Raw genomic sequence first — 24,544 nt, forward strand, 5'->3', positions numbered from 1 at the left:
TGAAGCAAGCCATCATTAGGCTGAAAAACCCACAACAAACCCATCAGAGAGATAGCAAAAACATTAGGCGTGGCCAAAACAATTGTTTGGAACATTCTTAAAAAGAAGAAATGCACCGGTGAGCTCATCAACACCAAAAGACCTGGAAGAACACAGTAAACAACTATGGTGGATGACCGAAGAATTCTTTCCCTGGTGAAGAAAACACCTTTCACAACAGTTGGCCAGATCAAGAACACTCTCCAGGAGGTAGGTGTATGTGTGTCAAAGTCAACAATCAAGAGAAGACTTGACCAGAGTGAATACAGAGGGTTCACCACAAGATATAAACCATTGGTGAGCCTCAAAAACAGGAAGGCCAGATTAGAGTTTGCCAAACGACATCTAAAAAAGCCTTCACAGTTCTGGAACAACATCCTATGGACAGATGAGACCAAGATCAACTTGTACCAGAGTGATGGGAAGAGAAGACTATGGAGGAATAGAACTGCCCATGATCCTAAGCATACCACCTCATCAGTGAAGCATGGTGGTGGTAGTGTCATGGCGTGGGCATGTATGGCTGCCAATGTAACTGGTTCTCTTGTATTTATTGATGATGTGACTGCTGACAAAAGCAGCAGGATGAATTCTGAAGTGTTTCAGGCAATATTATCTGCTCATATTCAGCCAAATGCTTCAGAACTCATTGGACGGCGCTTCACAGTGCAGATGGACAATGACCCAAAGCATACTGCAAAAGCAACCAAAGAGTCTTTTAAGGGAAAGAAGTGGAATGTTATGCAATGGCCAAGTCAATCACCTGACCTGAATCCGATTGAGCATGCATTTCACTTGCTGAAGACAAAACTGATCTAAGTAAATGTAGGAATAAATAAATAAAACTGACGCAGAATGAGTCGACCCACAAGTTTCCCTCTCCAATATTCTTCTATTAATCGTATTTAGCAACACTGTCCCTAGCACATGAGTGCTTGCCATGTCTCTCCCTATGCTCAGCTCACAAGACAATGGGGGAGATTTTGCGGAATGAGAGTTTTATAAGGCTATGACATCACAGGGAACGGAATCTGTGGATTGGATGGCTGCACAGCATTATGGGTGATCTCGCATTTCTGGGCTTCTTACTTTCCCTTTGTAACACATGTAGCCACTAGGGATGAGCGAATAAAAGTTGATGAAGTGGAATTCGATCTGAAATTCAGGAAAAATTTGATTCACACCGAATCCAAATTTCCTCACGCTTCGTGGTAACGAATCACATTTTTTTCCTAAAATGGCTGCTGCACATGTTAGAAAATGGAGCAAGGAACTCTGGGAAAGAGGGATCACCCACAATGGCATGCATGCAGCCAATCATCAGCCAGCCAGCTCTGTGATGTCACAGCCCTATAAATAGCCTCAGCCATCTTGGATTCAGACATTTTCCAGTGTACTTAGTGCAGGGAGAAATGTCAGCAGGCGCTAGGGACAGTGGTAGAAAAGACTTTAAACTTTTATTTTGCTATATAGAACTTCAGGGAAAGGATAGGGAGGAATCATTCCACAGTATTGAAGCAGAACAGGGTTCAGTAGGGGAGTTCACAGCCTGGGTAATAGGAACAATCCTATTCCACCTTGCTGCACTGACTGGGGATCCAAATTGCCATTATACAGTCTGTAATTCCAGCAAACCGTTCTTGTTATTGCAGTGCAAGTGCTGTTTGATACAGCCATTAACAGGGTTTAGTACAAGGAAATATTTCTATGTCTTATTTGCCCTTGTGCGGTGCAGTTAAATTTTCTAAAGCATTTTTTGGCTTGTATTAGTGGGGAAAAAAAGGGCTTATTAGCCTTTGTGTGGTGAAGTGAGAAAATGACATCCTTTTTGGCCTGTATTAGTGGCAAAAAAAATATATAATTTACAGTTCAGCGGTGCAGTTATGTTCCAAAGCCTTTTGTGGCGTGTATAAGTGGAAAAAAGTAAGGGCCTATTTGCCATTCAGCAGTGCAGTTATATGTTCTAAAGCCATTTTTGGCGTGTATTAGTGGCAAAAAAATATATATTATTTGCCATTCTGTGGTGCAGTTATATGCTCTAAAGCCTTTTTGTGGCGTGTATAAGTGGAAAAAAAGTAAGGGCCTATTTGCCATTCAGCGGTGCAATTATATGTTCTAAAGCCCATTTTGGCATGTATTAGTTGCACAAAAAAAGTATTTGCCATTGTGTGGTAAAGTGAGAAAATTACAGCCCTTTTTGGCATGTATTAGGGGCAAAAAATATATATTTGCCGTTCAGCAGTGCAGTTATATGTTCTAAAGCATGTATAAGTGGAAAAAAGTAAGGGCGTATTTGCCGTTTAGTGATACAGTTATATGTTCTAAAGCCCTTTTTGGCGTGTATTAGTGGCAAAAAATATATATTATTTGCAGTTCTGCAGTTCAGTTATACGTTCTAAAGCCTTTTGTGGCGTGTATAAGTGGAAAAAAGTAAGGGCCTATTTGCCGCTCACCGGTGCAGTTATATGTTCTAAAGCCTTTTGTGGTGTGTATTAGTGGGGGGGGGGGGGAGGCTTATTAGCCGTTATGTGGTAAAGTGAGAAAATTACTGACTTTTTTGGGGTGTTTTAATTTCCTTTTTATTTATTTATTTATTTGATCTAACAGTATGTCAGACAGAGAAGTACCAGGCCCTGCACAGGGGAGTGGCAGAGGCCTAAATGTTTCTGGCGCAGGCACAGGTCACAGCAGAGTAAGGGGGCATGGCAGCAGGAGTTGCAGCGAGAGGCCTGAGCTCCCAGTGTCATCTAGCGGTCATGTCTTGACCAGCAACCCAGCGGATCTTGAATGGTTGACCCTGCCATCCACTTTGTCCCAAGTGACATCAGACACCCCCAGCCAAGAGTCGGTGAGTTCGTCAGACACAACCCTTAGTTGGCATAGCCTGGGAGCAGGTCCTGCGCCCTCACCTGTCCTCAACCTGCATCTGTCCTTTTCTGTTCCCTCAGCCAGAGAAGTATTATATGCAGTGGGCTCGACTCCACCATACAGCAAGGACGAGCTACAAGAGGACAGTCAGCAGCTACTGGCCAGCCAAAATGTGGAGAAGACATCCGCCGCTTCCTCCGGTAGGCGGGCAAGTAGTGATGAGGAAAGTGGCATGGGAGCTGGTGTTGCGAGCAGTCAGGCTCCTGACCGAAAGACCATTGAGGAGGACATCAGTGATGTGCAGACAGTACTCGATGATGATGATGATGTAGCTGATCACACTTGGGAGCTGGGTGAATTAGGGGCTTCATCATCATCAGGAGAAGAGGGTGGCAGCTTGCCCGTGAAGCAGCAGTGGAGCCAGCAAGTCGCTAGCGAGGCCGGGAGTCAGCAGGGTGGCAGCAGTGGGAGGTTGGGAGTCAAACATGCCCGGGGTAGACCACCCGCTTCGCAGGAGCCTACCTGCCCGGGAACTAGTGGTGCAGGGGTTCCCGAAAGCAGCGGTGGTAGCAGTCAGTCAGTGCAGAGTGTTGAGGGTAAAATTACCTACTCGGCGGTGTGGCAGTTTTTTGTTAAGCCGCTGGAGGAGGTAAACATGGCCATTTGTAGAATCTGTGGGCAGAAGGTGAAGCATGGCCTGGGTGCCAATGTTGGCACCACAGCACTGCGTCAACATATGCAGCGTCACCATAAAGTGGCCTGGGAGAACCGTGGCTTCGATGTGGTGGTCCAGCCTGCTGCAGCAACCGCTGCATCACCCAGTGGCATGCACCAGATTTCAGGCAGTCAAGGCTCCACCACCTCAGCAGAAAGGAGCTGTCTGTCCTTCCCATCATCTGCTGGTCCTGATGCTCCTGCTCCTCCTCCTCATCAGTCATTCCGTCAGAAATCGATCACCGAAGCGATTGCCAAGAGACAACAGTATGAGTGCACTCATCCAACGACGCAGAAGCTGAATGTGCTCCTGGCCAAGTTGCTGGTGCTGCTGTCCCTCCCTTTCCAAGTGGTGGAATCTGCACCTTTCAGAGAACTGATGGCTTGTGCCGAGCCGAGGTGGAGAGTCCCAAGCCGTCATTTCTTTGCCAAAAAGGCAGTACCAGCCGTGCACACGTATGTAGAAAAGAAGGTGGGCCAGTCCTTGAGCCTGTCGGTGTCTGCTAAAGTGCACAGCAGTGCCGATGTGAGGAGCTGTAACTACGGTCAGGGACAATACAACAACAACGAAACATTTGTAAAGTGCTTTTCTCCCATAGGACTCAAAGTGCATAAGCTTGTCTCAGATCGGTACATAGTGATATGTACAGGGGGAAAAAGTTATGTGATCGTAAATGCCAGGCTAAACAGGTGGCTTTTCAGTTTTGATTTAAATGTGTTCAGGGTTGGAGCTGTCTCGATTGCGCTCGGCAGGGCATTCCACAAGATAGGGGTAGCATGACAGAAAGCTCTGGCTCCAAAGGTTTTTAGTTGAATTCTGGGGGCGGTCAAGTTATTGGATCCTTTTGATCTGAGGTTGTGTGAGGTGTGATGCAGATTCAACAAAACCTTCAGGTATCCAGGGCTTAGGTCGTGTAGGGATTTGAATATTAGCATGCCAATTTTGAAAAGGATTCTCCATTTTATGGGTAACCAGTGTACTGAACAGAGGATTGGTGTTATGTGACAGTGGCGGGGTTGGCTTGTTAACAGTCTTGCGGCAGCATTCTGTACTAGCTGCAGGCGTGTAGGTCTTTATTAGGAAGGCCTACATAGAGGACATTGCAATAGTCCAGCCGTGAAGTGATGAAGGCGTGAACTAGGGTTGGAAGATCTTCTGAAGTAATGAGGTGCTTAATTTCAGCAATAATACTTAGGTGAAAGAAGGAGTGTTTCACCACAGCTGAAATTTGGTTCCTGAGGTTTAACTCCTTATCCATCAGTAAACCCAAGCTGCACACAGTTTTGGAGCTAGTAAGGTCTGAGTTCCCTACCCTCAGTGGTATTGACTGTGTCTGAAGCTGTTTTGCTGTTAGGTGCTGGCCTCCAATGACAAGAACCTCTGCTTTGTCAGCATTTAGTTTAGGCCACTTTCCATTTATCCACTCCTGAAGCTCGGCTAAGCATATGTTTATTTTTGGGATTGGGTCTGGCATATCAGGTTTGAATGACCTATATAGCTGGGTGTCATCAGCATAGCAGTGGTATGTTAGACCGTGTTTTTGGATGATTTTCCCGAGTAGCAGCATGTATATGGTAAACAACAAAGGGGATAGGATTGAGCCCTGGGGCACACCATATTTTAGTGGTACAGGGTTGGACTGGAAAGGTCCCAAGGCTACCCTTTGAGTTCTGCCAGACAGGAAGGAAGAGAACCATTAGAGGACTAAACCATCAATGCCACAGTACTCGCAGTCTGTTGAGCAAGATTTCATGATCAATTGTATCAAAAGCCGCTGAGAGATCAAGCAGTACCAGGATGGAACACTCGCCTCTGTCTCTGGCCATGAGCAGGTCATTGCAAATCCAGACAAGAGCTGTTTCACAGCTGTGGTGCTTCTTGAAACCAGATTGTAGGGGGTCAAAGATGTTGTTCATTGAGAGCCTGGCTTCAAGTTGGAGATATGCAGCCTTCTCAATAACTTTTCCCAAAAAGGGAAGGTTGGAGACCGGTCTGTAGTTGCTCAGAATATCTGGATCTAGGGATGGTTTCTTGAGTAGTGGCCTGATGATTGCTTCTTTCAGACAGGTAGGAAACTACAATACATGTCCTTTACGGCCCACTGGGTGAATGTGGTTCCTGCACAGCCAGACCAGCAACTTGGCCAGGTGACGCTGCATCTGCCTCCATATTCTCACACCGTTGGTCCTGCGACAATGTCAGCTTCTGCCTCCTCATCCTCCACCGTGTCCTCAGCCTCCACTGCAGGGACAATTCACAGTGCCCCTCCAGCATACCACATGTGCAGGGCACGGTGGTGTCACCCTGTTTTGCACCTCGTTTGCCTGGGCAAACAGAGTCACACAGGGGAGGAACTGCTCCGTGTCCTTCATCAAGAAATTGAATCCTGACTTTCTCCGCGCCAACTCAAAACCGGAACCATGGTGACTGACAACGGGAAGAACATGGTGTCGGCGCTGCATCAAGGAGGACTGAGCCATGCGCCCTGTATGGCACACGTGTTCAATCTGGTTGTCAAGTGGTTCCTGAAGTTCTCCACCCATCTGCAAGACATCCAAAAAATGGCCAGGAAACTTTGCATGCACTTCAGCCACTCGTACACCACAAAGCACACCCTCCTTGAGCTGAAGCAGCAGAACGGCATCCCCCAACATAGGCTGATATGCGATGTTTCCACCCGTTGGAATTCCACCCTCCATATGTTGGACCAACTATACGAACAGAGAAAGGCCATAAACGATTTTTTGATGATCCAAGAGGACAGGAGTACTCCCCTGTGTAACTTCGATGTCAGCCAGTGGCAGCTCATGCGTGACACCTGCCGTTTGCTCAGGCCCTTTAAGGAGGCCACGTTATTTGTCAGTCACCAGGACTACAGGATGAACAACGTCATTCCACTGCTTCATGTCCTGGAACAGATGCTGTTAAATCTGTCTGGTCAGGGGACTGGAAACGTGGCGCCTAGATCTCATGGCCACCTGTGGGGGCTAAACTGGAGGAGGAGGACATTGGAGCACAAGCAATGTGTAGCGAAATGGGTGGTTTTTATACACAGGTGACAGGAGAGGAGGAACAGGAGCAACCAGAGGAGCTACAGGGTGAGGAGGAAGACGAGGCAGAGGACCCAGACACACCGTGGCAGTATGGAGTGGAGATGGAGGCAGGGAGTCCCTCCGAGTCACTTGCACAAATGGCTCGATGTATGCTCACTTGCTTGCGTAGTGACAACCGAATTGTCAGAATCCGGCAGAGGGATGACTTCTGGCTCTCCACCTTGTTGGACCCTCGCTACCGGTCCAAAATGGGGACCTTTTTTACACCCGCTGATAGGGAGGACAAACTGAACCACTATAGAGACCATCCTATGTAGTCAGTTGGCCGCTGCCTATCTGCGCCATTGTCCATCCTCTCACAAGTCTGACCGGGGGGGACCTCTGTGCTCACGTTCCTTTGCCATGGCTGCTGTGGCAGGGTGAAGGGGGGGGGGGGGGGTAGGAGCAGTTCCAGCTCCATCAGCAGCAACTTGAGACTAGAGTCGCTGATGAGCAGCTTTCTTCACCCACCTAGTGAAGAAACTACTCACAAGCAGCAGCAGCTATACCTGGAGCAGGACCTGAACCAGCAGGTGGTGGCATACTTGGACAGCACCCTCCTCCCCCCCCCCCCCATTGAAGATCCACTGGACTACTGGGCAGCCAAACTGGATTTGTGGCCGCAACTGGCAGAGTTTGCCCTGGAAAAGCCAGTAGTGTGGCATCAGAATGGGTGTTTAGGTTGGCGGGGGCCATAGTTACCCCAAGCAGAACTCGCCTGTCTACCCAAAATGTGGAGAGACTGACCTGTGTCAAGATGAATCAGGCGTGGATCAGCCAGCATTTCCACCCACTAATGCCTGATCAGCATTAGCATCAGACTAGATCATCCATGGTGCCACACCAACACTTTGACAAAAGAGACCGGTTTCTTCTGGATACCTGCCTCAGCTACTATTCTGATGCTGCCACCCACCTGATGCCAAGTGCTCCTTTTTTCACCCATCATCTTAAGCTGGTACTGGTATTGCCACCCACCTCCCCACTCTGTCAATGGGTCACTCTGTGGTCTCCTGATGCTGCTGCCACCTCACCACTCAGGTCTCCTGATGCTGCTGCTGCCACCTCCACACTGTCATTGTGCGACCCTGTGGCCTTCTCCTGATGCTGCCGCCACCTCAACGCTCTGTTGTTGTGCCACTCTGTGGCCTCCTGATGCTGCTGCCACCTCCACACTGTCATTGTGCCACCCCCCTGTGACCTCCTCCTGATGCTGATGCTGCTGCCACCTCTACACTCTGTCATTGTGCCACTCTGTGGCCTTCTGATGCTGCTGCCACCTCCACACTTTCATTGTGCTACTCTGTGGTCTTCTCATGCTGTGTCCCCCCCCCCACTTAATGACTGGGCCACTATTTTGCCTTTCGGTCTGGCTGACATCATCATTTATTTGACCCTTTTTATGATCTGTCAGAAGTAAAGAAAAATTAGGCGCACAACGGATCCTGCCTATGTAGCAGCTGTAAGGCCTGCATGACATGGCCCCTATTTTGTATCACAAATGGCTTATGATTTGGTAGCCAAAAGCAGGAGTGGGTACAAAATACAGAAGACATGCAAATATTCCATTCACGTGTCATCTCTGTTTTGGATCCACTCCTTTTTTTTGGCTTTAGCAATATTGATGGATTACTGACTAAATGCTGACAGGATCCGTTTTTTGGGGGTTATTGTTCTGACGGATCAGAGGAAAGGCAAAATAATCAGTGATGTCAACACAAACTTACTGCTGACACCCACTCCACTCTATCGGGGGGGGGGGGGGGGGGGCTCTACTTGTATAAGCGTTTAATAGAACAGGTTCTGTAGAAATCTATGTGGAATCAGTTAATTGGTGTAAAAGGAGTGCGCTCTTTCACGCTATAGTAGGATCTTGGGCCTCTGCACGGTTCTTTATACCTGGCACTAACATTGACCTGTAAGGCTGAGTTCACACTTGAGTTATTTAGTCAGTTTTGGCCCCGTAAATGCCCAAATAAGTGAAGAGTGCAGTGATTCTAAGAGCGGCGCCTGTCATCTACATGTCATACTGACTCACAGTATTGTTTCACCACCACAGCAGACTCCCTATGCGTATTACTGCAAGGCACAGTGTTCTACACCACTATAAAGGCTCTCTGCAACCAGGAAATAGCTGTTTTTTAACGCAATTCGCCACAAATAAATTCGGATCGAACCAAATTTTTTAAGAAAATTCAGGGAACCAGCTGAATAGAATTTTTGAGAAATTCGCCCTTCTCTAGTAGCCACCATCTGTAGAAAAAAATGATTTATTACCATGAAGCACAAGGAAATTCGGATTCGTTATGAATCAAAGTTTTCCTGAACATTGGGCCAAATTCTGCTTCGAATGCTTCGCTTTGCTCAACACTACTCCTGGATTATAGCCTGTTATAGTGAAAAGCTCCTCTGACAGGTTTGCTGGTTATAAATGGAAACTGTCAACTTTTTTTGTCATCAAACACAACATTTCTAAGCCAATGCTGGGGGATTTTAGCTCTGAATCCTGCAAATTTGTGAACGCAGCTTTAAATACACGCTATAACTCAGAAGATAAAAAATACAACATATTTCAAAGCTACTGATTTATTTATTTATTATTATTTAGAAAATGTGTTCTTACTGATGGAAATTTAGGGATATTCATATGGAAGTATTATTGGAAATAAATAATTACTTTGAACAGGGGTGGGATTCAAATTTTTAACAGGTTCCCTACTTGGTTGTCAAAGTTTGTGCGGGATACATGTGATATAACAAACCACAAAAAGTTTTAAAATTATTCAAAGCCAGAATCAAATAAAAATGACTGTATAAAGATACTTTCACATCTGCGTTTTTGCTGGATCCGTCATGGATCAGCAAAATGCTTCCGTCATGATAATACAACCGTCTGCATCTGTTATGAACAGATCCGGTTGTATTATCTCTAAAATAGCAATGCTGGATCAGTCTCTAAAACCATTGTAAGTCATTTGGTGACGGATCCGTTTTCTTTTGTGCCATAGAAAACGGATCCGTCACCATTGACTTACATTGACGGATCTCAGTAGCTAAAAGGGAAAGAGCAGGTGTGGAAGTAGTCTAACAAATACATTAATTGGGGCTCTAAATAGTTTTGCACTTAAAGGGATTGTCCAGGTTCAGAGCTGAACCCGGACATATCTCCCTTTTAACCCAGGCAGCCCCCCTGATAGGAGCATTTGAGCATTTCTTGCTCCGATGCTCTCCTTTGCCCTGCAATGAATCGCGCAGGGCAAAGGCTAGTTTTGGAGATCTGGTGACATACCGTGCTCTCATGGGTAAAGCTAGTTGGAGGATTCCCCCTAGCAGTGATGTCACAGGCAATAATGGGCAGTTTTAGCGCTGCCCTAGCCTGTAAAACTGCTAGGGCAGCGCTAATGCCCGCCCATCAGTGCCGGTGACATCATCGGCAACACTGCTAGGCATAAGCCTCTGCCTAGCAGTGTGAAAATATAAACAAACAGCCCTTGCCCAGCTCGATACAGCACAGGGCAAGGGAGAGCATCGGAGCAGAATGCTCCAATGCTCATATAAGGGGGGCTGCCTGGGTGAAAATAGGGATATGTCCAGGTTCAGCTCTGAACCCAGACAACCCCTTTAATAGTTATATCTTTCAAACTTTGAACTTAAAGTGTGCCTACACTTATGAATAAAGTTTATGTACTATGTGCTATGCCAGGTCGTAACAGGCAGAGGAGCAATGTGCTACGCTGAGCTTTTGCATTGCGTCCGCTTGCTCCGCTCTGTTAGACCCTGCACCATGCAAGGCTTTAGCAGAGTGGAACAAGCAGGTGTTGGACTGGGGTGCCTGGGGTCCACCAGTAAAATTTGTTCTGGGGCCCCACTGTCCAGCTACATGCAAATATTATCTGTTCACATGGTGGCAGTCAGCAGCAAGACCCTAAAAATGATTGATTATAAGATTCCCTGCAGAGGGTTCGAGAAGGTGGGTCCCTCATGAGATAAGATCCTGGCTTGCCTGCCTCTGTACCTACAAGTCACCTTAGCCATCTGATGCATCTATAATAATAAACTGGGTAGATGGTCAAATAATCTACCCCGTTTTTTATTTGCACATAGGTTGATTGAGGTGCTTTATGCTGCCTATCTATATGTAGTGCAATCAATTTTCTGTGCCATGCGCCACATGTGCAGAGGGAGGGGGACTAGGGGCACACCTTACTAAGAAGCCCTCCGATGGATTCACCTATTCCTCTGTGGGCCAGGTTGAGCCTGGGTGTAGTGCAGGAGCTCAGCATAGCACATTGTTCCTCTGTCTGTTCTGTTAAACCCAGAAATAACACATCTACATATGCCAGGCTTTAGGAGAGCAGTGCTGGTACAAACAGAAGTAGCGATGTGCTATGTTACTGTCTGTACAATGCTCAGTATTGCCGCAGGGAAATCCATACTCCTATACAAGGCAGTGTATGGGAGCGTGAATTGCAAAGCACTATAGGTAACTAAACTTCAGGTGCCTATATCGCATGCAAAACAAGAAAATAATAATATAAAAAAAATATTTCTAGGACATTTACAGTAGGTGTTAATAACTGTAATAAACTTTATTTACAAGTTTAGGTGCACTTTGAACCTTGATATATAAGCTTACCTAGACATGCTATAATACTAAAAACTGCTGCAACACATACTTTAAAAGAAAACAATCATTCTTGTTGCTAAATGTCTTGTAAGATAAGTGTAACAACCACAAAAGCAACCAAGTCTAAGGCCCCTTTCACACGAGCAAATATTCTGTGCGGGTGCATTGTGCTCGCACGGAATCCGGACCCATTTATTTTAATGGGTCTGTGTACATGAGCATTGGTTTTCACGCATCACTTGTGCGTTGCATGAAAATCGCAGCCTGTTCTATATTCTGCGACTTAAAAGTGAATGGGGCTGCGTGAAAATCGCATCGCATCCGCAAGCAAGTGCTGATGCGATGCGTTTTTCATAGATGGTTGCTAAGAGATATTGTTTGTATACCTTCAGTTTTTTATCACGTGCGTGCAAAACGCATTAAAAAGCATTGCACCCGTGTGATAAAAACTGAACGCGATCGCAGACAAAACTGAATGACTTTGTTTGCAAAATTGCGCAGTTTTCACTGAACGCATTTGCAACGCATCCGGACCTAATCCGCACACGCTCGTCTGCAAGGGGCCTAAAGTACCCTATAACTTTTCTTCTTTTATCTCATCCTTTTCCCTTTCAGTATTTACTCTGGCCACTCAGAACTCTCCAGTCTTTGTAGCTCCTTCCTGCAACATTTTACAAACATATAGCATGGCTGCGCCATAAACTGCAGGTGTCAACTGTTACATACAGACACCCTGTTGTTACATCTTTGACTGGAGATAACTCAGATTGCAAGTATTTAAACAGTAACTAAACTTTTGATTAACTTTTTGGTAAAATGTCCCTAATGCCCTGATAATACTTTTTGTAATATACTTTATTAAGGAAGTTTATATTTTTAATAGACTTTTCTCTCCCTAAGGCCTCTTTCACACTGACGTCTGCGCCCTGATGCTGTATTGCGGAACGCAAAATGCGGCCCGCAAAACACGAGCACAGTCCGTGGGGCAGCCGCAGCAGATCGCAGACCCATTCACTTGAATGGGTCTGCGATCTGGCCGTTCCACAAAAAGATAGGACATGTTCTATCTTTTTGCGGAACGGAAGTACGGGACGAAACCCCATGGAAGCACTCCGTAGTGCATCCGTAGGGTTCTGTTCCGTGGTTCTGTTCCGCACTATTCCGCATCTCCGGATTTGCGGACCCATTTAAGTGAATGGGTCCGCATCCGTGATGCGGAATGCCCACGGAACGCCACCCGTGTATTGCGGATCCGCAAATGCGGTCCGCAATACGGCAACGGGGCACACACGCCAGTGTGAATGAGGCTTAAAGCGGACCTTTCCCTGTGTGCTTAAAATCCACTTTTCTGCACACTGCTGCCTTTATGAATGGGGCCGCAGCAGCAGTGAGCATGGGCAGGAGTGCATAGTGCTGCTCCTGCCTGTGCCCCACGGAGGTTTACTTACTCCTGGCATAGCACATGAGTACCCTGTTTTCTCGGACACAATCTGACACAATAGAAAACGGATCCGCCCCCCATTGACTTTCAATGGAGTTCATGACGCATCCGTCTTGGGTATGTTAAAGATAGTACAACCGGATCCGTTCATAACGGATGCAGAAGGTTTTTTTATCAGTAACCGAAGCGTTTTTGATGAACCCTGCCGGATACAGCAAAAATGCAGGTGTGAAAGTAGCCTAAAGTTAATCTGAGCGGAGCGGGTCCTGCTTCTGCCTGCTCCGCTAAGCTAAGAGAACTGCATGTCAGCTCTTAGCTTAAGGCTGCGTTCACACGGGCGAGATTTCCGCGCGGGTGCAATGCAGTAGGTGAACGCATTGCACCCGCACTGAATCCGGACCCATTCATTTTAATGGGTCTGTTCAGATGAGCGATGATTTTCACGCATCACTTGTGCGTTGCGTGAAAATCGCAGCATGCTCTATATTCTGCATTTTTTTACGCAACGCAGGCCCCATAGAAGTGAATGGGGTTGCGTGAAAATCGCAAGCATCCACAAGCAAGTGCGGATGCGGTGCGATTTTCACGCACGGTTGCTAGGAGATGATCGGGATGGAGACCCGATCATTATTATTTTCCCTTATAACATGGTTATAAGGGAAAATAATAGCATTCTGAATACAGAATGCATAGTAAAACAGCGCTGGAGGGGTTAAAAAAAATAATTTAACTCACCTTAATCCACTTGATCTCGTAGCCCGACATCTCCTTCTGTCTCCTTTGTTGAATAGGACCTGTGGTGAGCATTAAATAGAGGAACAGGACCTTTGATGACGTCACTCCGGTCATCACATGATCCATCACATGATCTTTTACCATGGTGATGGATCATGTGATGACCGAAGTGACGTCATCAAAGGTCCTTGACATGTAATGGACGCTCACCACAGGTCCTGTTCAGCAAAGGAGACAGAAGGAGATGCCGGCATCGCGATCAAGTGGACTAAGGTAAGTTACATTTTTTATTTTTTTTTAACCCCTCCAGCGCTGGCCCCATAGAAGTGAATGGGGTTGCGTGAAAATCGCAAGCATCCGCAAACAAGTGCGGATGTGGTGCGATTTTCACGCATGGTTGCTAGGTGACAGTCTATTCACTGTATTATTTTCCCTTATAACATGGTTATAAGGGAAAATAATAGCATTCTGAATACAGAATGCTTAGTAAAATAGCGCTGGAGGGGTTAAAATAAATAAACAAATTAACTCACCTTCTCCTCTTGATCGCGAAGTTCCCGGTCTCTTCTTTACTTCTTTAATGATGAGTTGTGGGCTAAAGGACCTTTGGTGACGTCAGATCACATGCTCCAATCACATGGTCCATCACCGTGGTGATGTACCATGTGATTGGAGCATGTGATCTGACGTCACCAAAGGTCCTTTAGCCTACAACTCATCATACCGGGAACTTCGCGAACAAGAGGAGAAGGTGAGTAAATTTGTTTATTTTTTTTAACCCCTCCAGTGCTATTTTACTAAGCATTCTGTATTCAGAATGCTATTATTTTCCCTTATAACCATGTTATAAGGGAAAATAATACAATCTACACTACAACTAACCCAAACCTGAACTTCTGTGAAGAAGTTCGGGTCTGGGTACCACAGTCGGTTTGAGCAGTGAAATAACATATCTGTGTAAAAATAGCTTTTTTTACTTTGCACCATCTGCTGTGCATTAATTTTTGTAAACCGCCTGTGGAGTCAAGATCCTCACCACACCCCTAGGTAAATTCTGTGAGCGTTTTGGTTTCTAAAATGGGGCCACTTCTTCTGAGTTTTATTTTTTAAATCATGTCAGAGCCTCTGCCGTTGTCATCCAGTGCTGTATAAATCACCAAACTAGGCCTCAAATGCACATGGTGCTCGCTGTCTTCCTGCAGTGTGCCCAAACAGCAGTTTATAACCACATAGGAAATCAAGCAACAAAATTAGTTGTTTTTTCTTCTAATTTGGAAAATAAATATTTGAGGCTAAAACTACATATAATTGAAATACAATATAATTTATTATTTCATATCCCAATCTAAAAAAAATCTTTGAAGCAACTGTTAGGTCAAGCCAATAATTGAACCTCTAGGTGAATTCCTAAAGGGTTTATTAGCAAAATGGGGTAACTTTTTGAGGTTTTACACTGTACTGTTACCTGAGGGGCTCCACAAATGTAACATTGCACCTGAGAACCATTCTAGCAAAATCTGCACCCCAAAAGCAAATGATGCTCCTTCCCTTCTGAGCCCTGCAGTTTGCCCATATAACAGTTTACAACCAGATATGGGCTATTGCTGTATGCAGGAAAAAAATGTGTGACAAACTGTGGGATGCTTTTTCTCTTGTTATCCCTTGTGAGAATAAAAACATTTTATGGAAAAAAAAAATAATTTTTATTTTCATAGTCTAGTGTCTCTAAATTCTATGATACCTGTGCTGTCAAAGCTTTCACAACACCCCTGGATAAATTCCTTGAGGGGTCTACCTCCCAAAATGGGATCACATTTGTGCTGTTTCCACTGTAGGGGTATCTCAGCTTCTCTAAAATGCAACATAACACCCAAAAACCATAAACCATTCCAGCAACATCTGACCACCAAAGCAAGATCACAATCTTTCCCGTCTGAGCACTGCGGTGTGCCCATACAGCAGTTTATGACTACATATGAGCTGTTTCTGTAATCTGCAGGGTAATAAATATTGATGTTTGTTTTGCTGTTAACCCTTGCTCTGTTACAGAAAACAATTGTTCAAAATCTGCACAAAAAATTACATTGTTAAATTTCAATAATATGAGGGGTGTAGTTTCTAATGTATGGATGGTTTCCATTTTGTAAGCCCATCAAAATCACTTCATAACTGAATTGGTCCTTAACCCCTTAAGGACACGGCCATATTTCACCTTAACCTCTTCAGGACACATGACGCCGGCGGGCGGGGATCGGAACAAGGTGCCTGCTCAAACCATTGAGCAGACACCTTGGCTAAATGCGCGGGGGGATCCCGTGACCCCCCCCCCCCCCGTGTCAGCGATTGCCGTAAACCGCAGGTCAATTCAGACCTGCGGTTTGCGGCTTTTACCTGCGGTTGCGGCGGCGGACGGTGCCATCGGGTCCCCATGCGGCTGTAGGGGGAACCCGATGGCATGAAAGGCAGCGCGATGCCTAAGGAAAACATCGCGCTGCCTTCCGGTGACGAGCCTGTGAGATCCAGCCCCCTGGATCTCACAGGCCGGAAGCTGTATGAGTAATACTCACAGTATTACTCATACAGCCAATGAAGTATTGGAATGCATTGTAAAGGGATTAGACCCCCAAAAGTTCAAGTCCCAAAGTGGGACAAAAAGGAAGTGAAAGAAAAGTTGCAAAAATAAAGTTTCCCCCCAAGAAAATTAAAAGTAAAAATAAACAAAAATGTAATTTTCCCCAAATAAAGTAAAAAAAAATTGGTAAAAAATAGGGGGAGAAAAGTATACATATTAGGTATCGCCGCGTCCGTATCGACCGGCTCTATAAACATATCACATGACCTAACCCCTCAGATGAACACCGTAAAAAATAAAAAATAAAAACTGTGCTAAATAAACCATTTTTTTGTCACCAGCAAGTGATCAAAAAGGTGTTTGCCCACCAAAATGAAACCAATCTAACCGTCACCTCATCCCACAAAAAATGAGCCCCTACCTGAGACAATCGCCCAAAAAATAAAAAAAACTATGGCTCAGAATATGGAGACACTAAAACATAATTTTTATTTTGTTTTAAAAAAGCTGTTATTGTGTAAAACTTACATAAATAAATAAAAAGTATACATATTAGGTATCGCCGCCTCCGTATCGACCGGCTTTATAAAAATATCACATGACCTAACCCCTCAGATGAACACCGTAATTTTTTTTTAAAAAAACTGTGCTAAATAAACCATTTTTTATCACCTTACATCACAAAAAGTGTAATAGCAAGCGATCAAAAAGTCTTATGCCTTCCAAAATAGTGCCAATCAAATCGTTATCTCATCCCGCAAAAAATGAGACCCTACCTAAGATAATCGCCCAAAAACTGAAAAAACTATGGCTCTCAGACTATGGAAACACTAAAACATGATTTTTTTTTGCTTCAAAAATGAAATCATTGTGTAAGGCCCCTTTCACACGGGCGAGTATTCCGTGCGGATGCGATGCGTGAGGTGAACGCATTGCACCCGCACTAAATACCGACCCATTCATTTCTATGAGGCTGTTCAGATGAGCGGTGATTTTCACGCATCACTTGTGCGTTGCGTGAAAATCGCAGCATGCTCTATATTCTGCATTTTTTTACGCAACGCAGGCCCCATAGAAGTGAATGGGGTTGCGTGAAAATCGCAAGCATCCACAAGCAAGTGCGGATGCGGTGCGATTTTCACGCACGGTTGCTAGGAGATGATCGGGATGGAGACCCGATCATTATTATTTTCCCTTATAACATGGTTATAAGGGAAAATAATAGCATTCTGAATACAGAATGCATAGTAAAACAGCGCTGGAGGTGTTAAAAAAAATAAAAATAATAATTTAACTCACCTTAATCCACTTGATCGCGTAGCCCGACATCTCCTTCTGTCTCCTTTGTTGAATAGGACCTGTGGTGAGCATTAAATAGAGGAACAGGACCTTTGATGACGTCACTCCGGTCATCACATGATCCATCACATGATCTTTTACCATGGTGATGGATCATGTGATGACCGAAGTGACGTCATCAAAGGTCCTTGACATGTAATGGACGCTCACCACAGGTCCTGTTCAGCAAAGGAGACAGAAGGAGATGCCGGCATCGCGATCAAGTGGACTAAGGTGAGTTACATTTTTTATTTTTTTTTAACCCCTCCAGCGCTGTTTTACTAAGCATTCTGTATTCAGAATGCTATTATTTTCCCTTATAACCATGTTATAAGGGAAAATAATACAATCTACAGAACACTGATCCCAAGCCCGAACTTCTGTGAAGAAGTTCGGGTTTGGGTACCAAACATGCGCGATTTTTCTCACGCGAGTGCAAAACGCATTACAATGTTTTGCACTCGCGCGGAAAAATCGTGGGTGTTCCCGTAACGCACCCGCACATTTTCCCGCAATGCCCGTGTGAAAGAGGCCTAAAACTTACATAAATAAAATTTTTTATACATATTAGGTATCACAGCTTCCGTAATAACTTGCTCTATAAAAATATCACATGACCTAACCCCTCAGATGAATACCGTAAAAAAAATAAAAATAAAAACGGTGTAAAAAAAGCTATTTTTTGTCACCTTACATCAGAAAAAGTGTAATAGCAAGCAATCAAAAAGTCACACGCACCCCAAAATAGTGCCAATAAAACCGTCATTTCATCCCGCAAAAATCATACCCTACCCAAGGTAATCGCCCAAAAACTGAAAAAATTATGGCTCTCAGACTATGGAAACGCTAAAACATGATTTTATTTCTTACAAAAAAGAAATCATTGTGTAAAACTTACATAAATAAAAAAAAAGTATACATATCGCCGCATCCGTGACAACCTGGTCTATAAAAATATCACATGATCTAACCTGTCAGATGAATGTTGTAAATAAAAAATAAAAACGGTGCCAAAACAGCAATTTCTTGTTACCTTGCCTCACAAAAAGTGTAATATAGAGCAACCAAAAATCATATGTACCCTAAACTAGTACCAACAATATACTGCCACCCTATCCCGTAGTTTCTAAAATAGGGTCACTTTTTTGGAGTTTCTACTCTAGGGGAGCATCAGGGGGGCTTCAAATGGGACATGGTGTCAAAAAAACCAGTCCAGCAAAATCTGCCTTCCAAAAACCGCATGGCATTCCTTTCCTTCTGCGCCCTGCCATGTGCCCGTACAGCAGTTTACAACCGCATATCGGGTGTTTCTGTAAACTACAGAATCAGGGCCATAAATATTGAGTTTTGTTTGGCAGTTAACCCTTGCTTTGTTACTGGAAAAAATGGATTAAAATGGAAAATTTGCCAAAAAATTGAAATTCTGAAATTTCATCTTTATTTGCCAATAACTCTTGTGGAACACCTAAAGGGTTAACAACGTTTGTAAAATCTGTTTTGAATACCTTGATGGGTGTAGTTTCTTAGATGGGCTCACTTTTATAGAGTTTCTACTCTAGGGTTGCATCAGGGGGGCTTCAAATGGGACATGGTGTAAAAAAAAAACAGTCCAGCAAAATCTGCCTTCCAAAAACCATATGGCATTCCTTTCCTTCTGCGCCCTGCCGTGTGCCCGTACAGTAGTTTACGACCACATATGGGGTGTTTCTGTAAACTACAGAATCAGAGCCATAAATATTGAGTTTGGTTTGGCTGTTAACCCTTGCTTTGTAAAAGTTAAAAAAATATTAAAATGGAAAATCTGCCAAAAAAGTGACATTTTGAAATTGTATCTCTATTTTCCATTAATTCTTGTGGAACACCTAAAGGGTTAAAAAAGTTTGTAAAATCAGTTTTGAATACCTTGAGGGGTGTAGTTTCTTAGATAAGGTCACTTTTATGGAGTTTCTACACTAGGGGTGCATCAGGGGGGCTTCAAATGGAACATGGTGTCAAAATAAACAGTCCAGCAAAACCTGCCTTCCAAAAACCGTATGGCATTCCTTTCCTTCTGCGCCCTGCCGTGTGCCTGTACAGTGGTTTACGACCCCATATGGGGTGTTTCTGTAAACTACAGAATCAGGGCCATAAATATTGAGTTTGGTTTGGCTGTTAACACTTGCTTTGTAACTGGAAAAAAATTATTAAAATGGAAAATCTGCCAAAAAAGTGACATTTTAAAATTGTTTCTCTATTTTCCATTAATTCTTGTGGAACACCTAAAGGGTTAACAAAGTTTGTAAAACCAGTTTTGAATACCTTGAGGGGTGTAGTTTCTAGAATGGGGTCATTTTTTGGGTGGTTTCTATTATGTAAGCCTAGTGACTTCAGACCTGAACTGGTCCCTAAAAAATGGGTTTTTGATTTGCTTCTAAACTTCTAAGCCTTGTAACATCCCCAAAAAATTAAATATGATTCCCAAAATCCAAACATGAAGTAGACATATGGGGAATGTAAAGTAATAACTATTTTTGGAGGTATTACTATGTATTATAGAAGTATAGAAATTGAAACTTGGAAATTTGCAATTTTTTAAACATTTTTGGTAAATTTGGTATTTTTTATAAATAAAAATAAAAATTTTTGACTTCATTTTACCAGTGTCATGAAGTACAATATGTGACAGAAAAAACAGTCTCAGAATAGCCTGGATAAGGCTACTTTCACACTAGCGTTCGGAGCGGATCCGTCTGATGTTTCATCAGACGGATCCGCTCCGATAATGCAGACGTTTGCATCCGTTCAGAACGGATCTGTCTGCATTATAACTTAGAAAATAGCCTGAGCGGAAAGTAGCCTGAGCGGATCCGTTCAGACTTTACATTGAAAGTCAATGGGGAACGGATCCGCTTGAAGATTGAGCCATATAGTGTCATCTTCAAGCGGATCCGTCCCCATTGACTACATTGTAAGTGTGGACGGATCCGCTCACCTCCGCACGGCCAGGCGGACACCCGAACGCTGCAAGCAGCGTTCAGGTGTCCGCTCACTGAGCAGAGCGGAGGCTGAGCGCTGGCAGGCGGATGCATTCTCAGTGGATCCGCCTCCACTGAGAATGCATTAGGGCCAGACGGATGCGTTCGGGGCCGCTCGTGAGCCCCTTCAAACGGAGCTCACGAGCGGACACCCGAACGCTAGTGTGAAAGTAGCCTAAGTCAAAGCGTTTTAAAGTTATCACCACTTAAAGTGATACTGGTCAGATTAGCAAAAAATGGCCTGGTCCTTAAGGTGAAAAAGGGCTGTGTCCCAAAGGGGTTAAGGACCAGGCCATTTTTTGCAAATCTGACCAGTGTCACTTTAAAACGTGTGAATAACTTTTAAACGCTTTTACTTATCCAGGCCATTCTGAGATTGCTTTTTCGTCACATATTGTACTTTATGACACTGGTAAAATGAAGTGGAAAAAAAAAAAACATTTTTTTTTTTTTTTTTAAATACCAAATTTGGAAAAATTTGCAAATTTCTATTTCTCTACTTTTATAACAGATAGTAATACCTCCAAAAATAGTTATTATTTTACATTCCCCATATGTCTATTTCATGTTTAGATCATTTTGGAAATGCCATTTTATTTTTGGGGGACGTTACAAGGCTTAGAAGTTTAGAAGCAAATCTTGAAATTTTTCTGAAAATTTCTAAAACTCACTTTTTCAGGACCAGTTCAGGTCTGAAGTCACTTTGTGAGGCTTACATAATAGAAACCACCCAAATGACCCCATTTTACAAACTACACCCCTCAAGGTATTCAAAACTGATTTTGCAAACTTTGTTAACCCTTTAGGTGTTCCACAAGAATTAATGGAAAATAATTTCAATATTTCACTTTTTTGGCAGATCTTTCATTTGAATCAATTTTTTCCAGTTACAAAGCAAGGGTTAACAGCCAAACCAAACTCAATATTTATGGCCCTGATTCTGTAGTTTACAGAAACACCCCATATGTGGTCGTAAACCGCTGTACGGGCACACGGCAGGGCGCAGAAGGAAAGGAATGCCATACGGTTTTTGGAAGGCAGGTTTTGCTGGACTGTTTTTTTGACACCATGTCCCATTTGAAGCCCCCCTGATGCAACTCCAAAAAAGTTATTTACAACATTCATCTGACAGGTTAGATCATGTGGTATTTTTATAGAGCAGGTTGTCATAGACGAGACAATACCAAATATGACAACTTTTTTTGGTTATTTGTTTCAGTTTTACTTAACAAAGCATTTAACAAAAAATGATTCTCTAGTGTCTCCACATTCTGAAAGCCATAGTTTTATTTATTTTTTGGGCGACTGTCTTGTGTAGGGGCTAATTTTTTGGGGGAGATGATGGTTTGATTGGCACTATTTTGGGGTGCGTATGACTTTTTGATCTCTTGCTATTAAGCTTTTTGTGATGTAAGGTGACAAAAAATGGCTTTTTATACACCGTTTTTTTTTTTTTTTTTTTTACGGTATTCACCTGAGGGGTTAGGTCATGTGATATTTTTATAGAGCAGGTTATTACAGATGCGGCGATACCTAATATGTCTACTTTTTTTTATTTACTTAAGTTTTACACAATACCAGCCTTTTTGAAACAGAAAAAATGATATTTTAGTGTCTCCATATTCTGAGCCATAGTTTTTTTATTTTTTGGGCGATTGGCTTAGGTAGGGGCTCAGTTTTTGCAGGATGAGGTGACGGTTAGATTGGCACTATTTTGGGGGGCATACGCCTTTTTGATCACTTGGTGTTGCACTTTTTGTGAAGAAAGGTGACAAAAATGGGTTTTTTTACACCGTTTTTATTTAATTTTTTTTAATGGTACTTATTGGACTGGGTGGATCATGTAATATATGTTTTTTCTTTTTTTACTTTATTAATTTTATTACTTTATTAATTTTATAAAAAAAAAATTTTTTCTTTACTTTATTTCTGAGGTTCACTTTTGGGGGTCTGATCCCCTCTGCAATGCATTACAATACATTTGTATTGTAATGCATTGCCTGTTCGTGTACTACAGTGAGTAGTACACAAACAGGTTGCCTAGGAGACCCAGCCTGAGGCTGGATCTCCTCGGCTCCCATAGAAGGCAGTTCCCAATGCCGTGCAAGGCATTGGGCAGCCTCTGCCTGGCATCGGGCTGCCTTCTGAGACATTGAGTCCCCGCCACAGCAGCGTGGGGACTCGATGGGCTCCCTCAAACACAAACCCCTTCAATGCCGTAGTAGCGGCATGGAAGGGGTTAATCCGCAGCGATTACCGATACAGGGGGGTCACAGGACCCCCCTCGGCATTGACCCAGGGTGCCTGCTGATTGATTTCAGCAGGCACCCAGTTCCGATCACCGCTTTTGCTTCTAAAATTCTAAGCCTAATGACCTAAGAAAATAAAATGAGATTTACAAAATGATGGCAACATAAAGTAGACATATGGTGAATGTTAATTACCATTTTATGAGGTATTACTATCTGTCTTAAAAGTAGAGAAATTTTAATTTAGAAAATTGCTAATTTTTCCCGATTTTCTGTAAATTTGGGATTGTTTTTATAAACAATGGTAAAACATATCGACCCACATTTACCACTAACATGCAATATGATGTGTCACGAGAAAACATTCTCAGAAACTGCTGGACAAATAAAAGCATTCTAAAGTTATTACCACATAAAGTGGCATGTCAGATTTGTAAAATTAGGCTTGGTCCTTGAGGTGCAACTGGCTGTGTCCTTAAGGGGTTAAAAAAAACTAAAATAAACTAAAACAAAAAGCCCCCACCAGAATGATAAGGGTTGAGGTCAGGGCTCTGTGCGGGCCAGTCAAGTTCTTCTAAACCAAAGTCGCTCAAACATGTCCTTATGGACCTTGCTTTTTGCCCTGGGGCTGGAACAGAAAAGGGCCTTCCCCAAACTGCTCTCACAAAGTTGGAAGTGGACAGTTGTCCAAAATGTCTTGGTATGCTGAAGCATTAACATTTACCTTTACTGGAACTAAGGGATCTAGGTCAACCCCTGAAATATAAGCCCATAGCATTATCTCTCCTCCGCCAAACTTTACAGTTGGCGCAATACAGTCAGGCAGGAAACGTTGTCCTGGCTTTCACCAAACCCAGACTTGTCTATTAGACTGCCAGATAGAGAAGTGTTTTTGTCATTACACAGAACACATTTCCATTAGGCTGGGTTCACACTTGAGCGTTTTACAGCGCGTTCAAACGCGCTGTAAAACGCTCAACACATGAAAACCAATGCTTCCCTATGGCCCTGGTTCTCACTTGAGCGTTTTACAGCGCTGAAAAACGCGCTGTAAAACGCCCTACACTCAAACAAGTACTTGAGCTTCTTTGGGGCGTTTTGACGCGCGTTTGTGGCCATAGGACATTGCAGTAAATCACACAAACGCGCGTCAAACGCGCGTTTACTATTGCAAAAAACGCGCGTCAAAAACGCGCGTTAGACGCGCATATCAAAGACGCTCAGGTCTGAACCCAGCCTTACTCCAGTGGTTAGGTGCTTTACACCATTTACATTGTTGCCTGGTGAGAATGGAGGTTTATTCTGCTTAAATGTTTTATAATTATGTTCTATTATTACAAAAACCTAATCAAAAACCTAAGCATTGGTTCACCAGAAATGCAGTAATAAGTGAAAATACTAAAGAAATGTATCAGTACAATAGTGCCACTTTCTCCTTACTCAACATATTGAAGCCTGTACACCATTTCCCTCCCCAAAATGTGTATGTGAGTAAATAGGACATGAAGAACAACATTAGATACATTCTAGGATAATTCTGTAGCATGTGCTTAAAGTTCCATGAAACAATTTTTTTACTCACCTGGAGGACTTGCTTTGCTTTCTGTGGTTGGGCAGCAACTCACATGTGACAATCAAGCAACTGTATCTCCCAGGATGTATTTCAATTAGCCTTTGTTAACTCATTCCTTCTGTGCATAGAAAATAGTCCCTTACATATAGCCCCATAAATACATATGGTATGTAATGCCCCCGCAATTTCCTTCTCCACTGCCTAGAGAGATATATTGCTATGTAGATCTATGAATTTAGTAGGTTTAATTAATGAAAGGTGTCTGAATCACTTCATCTGCT

The sequence above is a fragment of the Bufo bufo genome, chromosome 3 (assembly GCF_905171765.1).
Source record: "Bufo bufo chromosome 3, aBufBuf1.1, whole genome shotgun sequence".
In the NCBI taxonomy this organism is placed as follows: domain Eukaryota; kingdom Metazoa; phylum Chordata; class Amphibia; order Anura; family Bufonidae; genus Bufo; species Bufo bufo.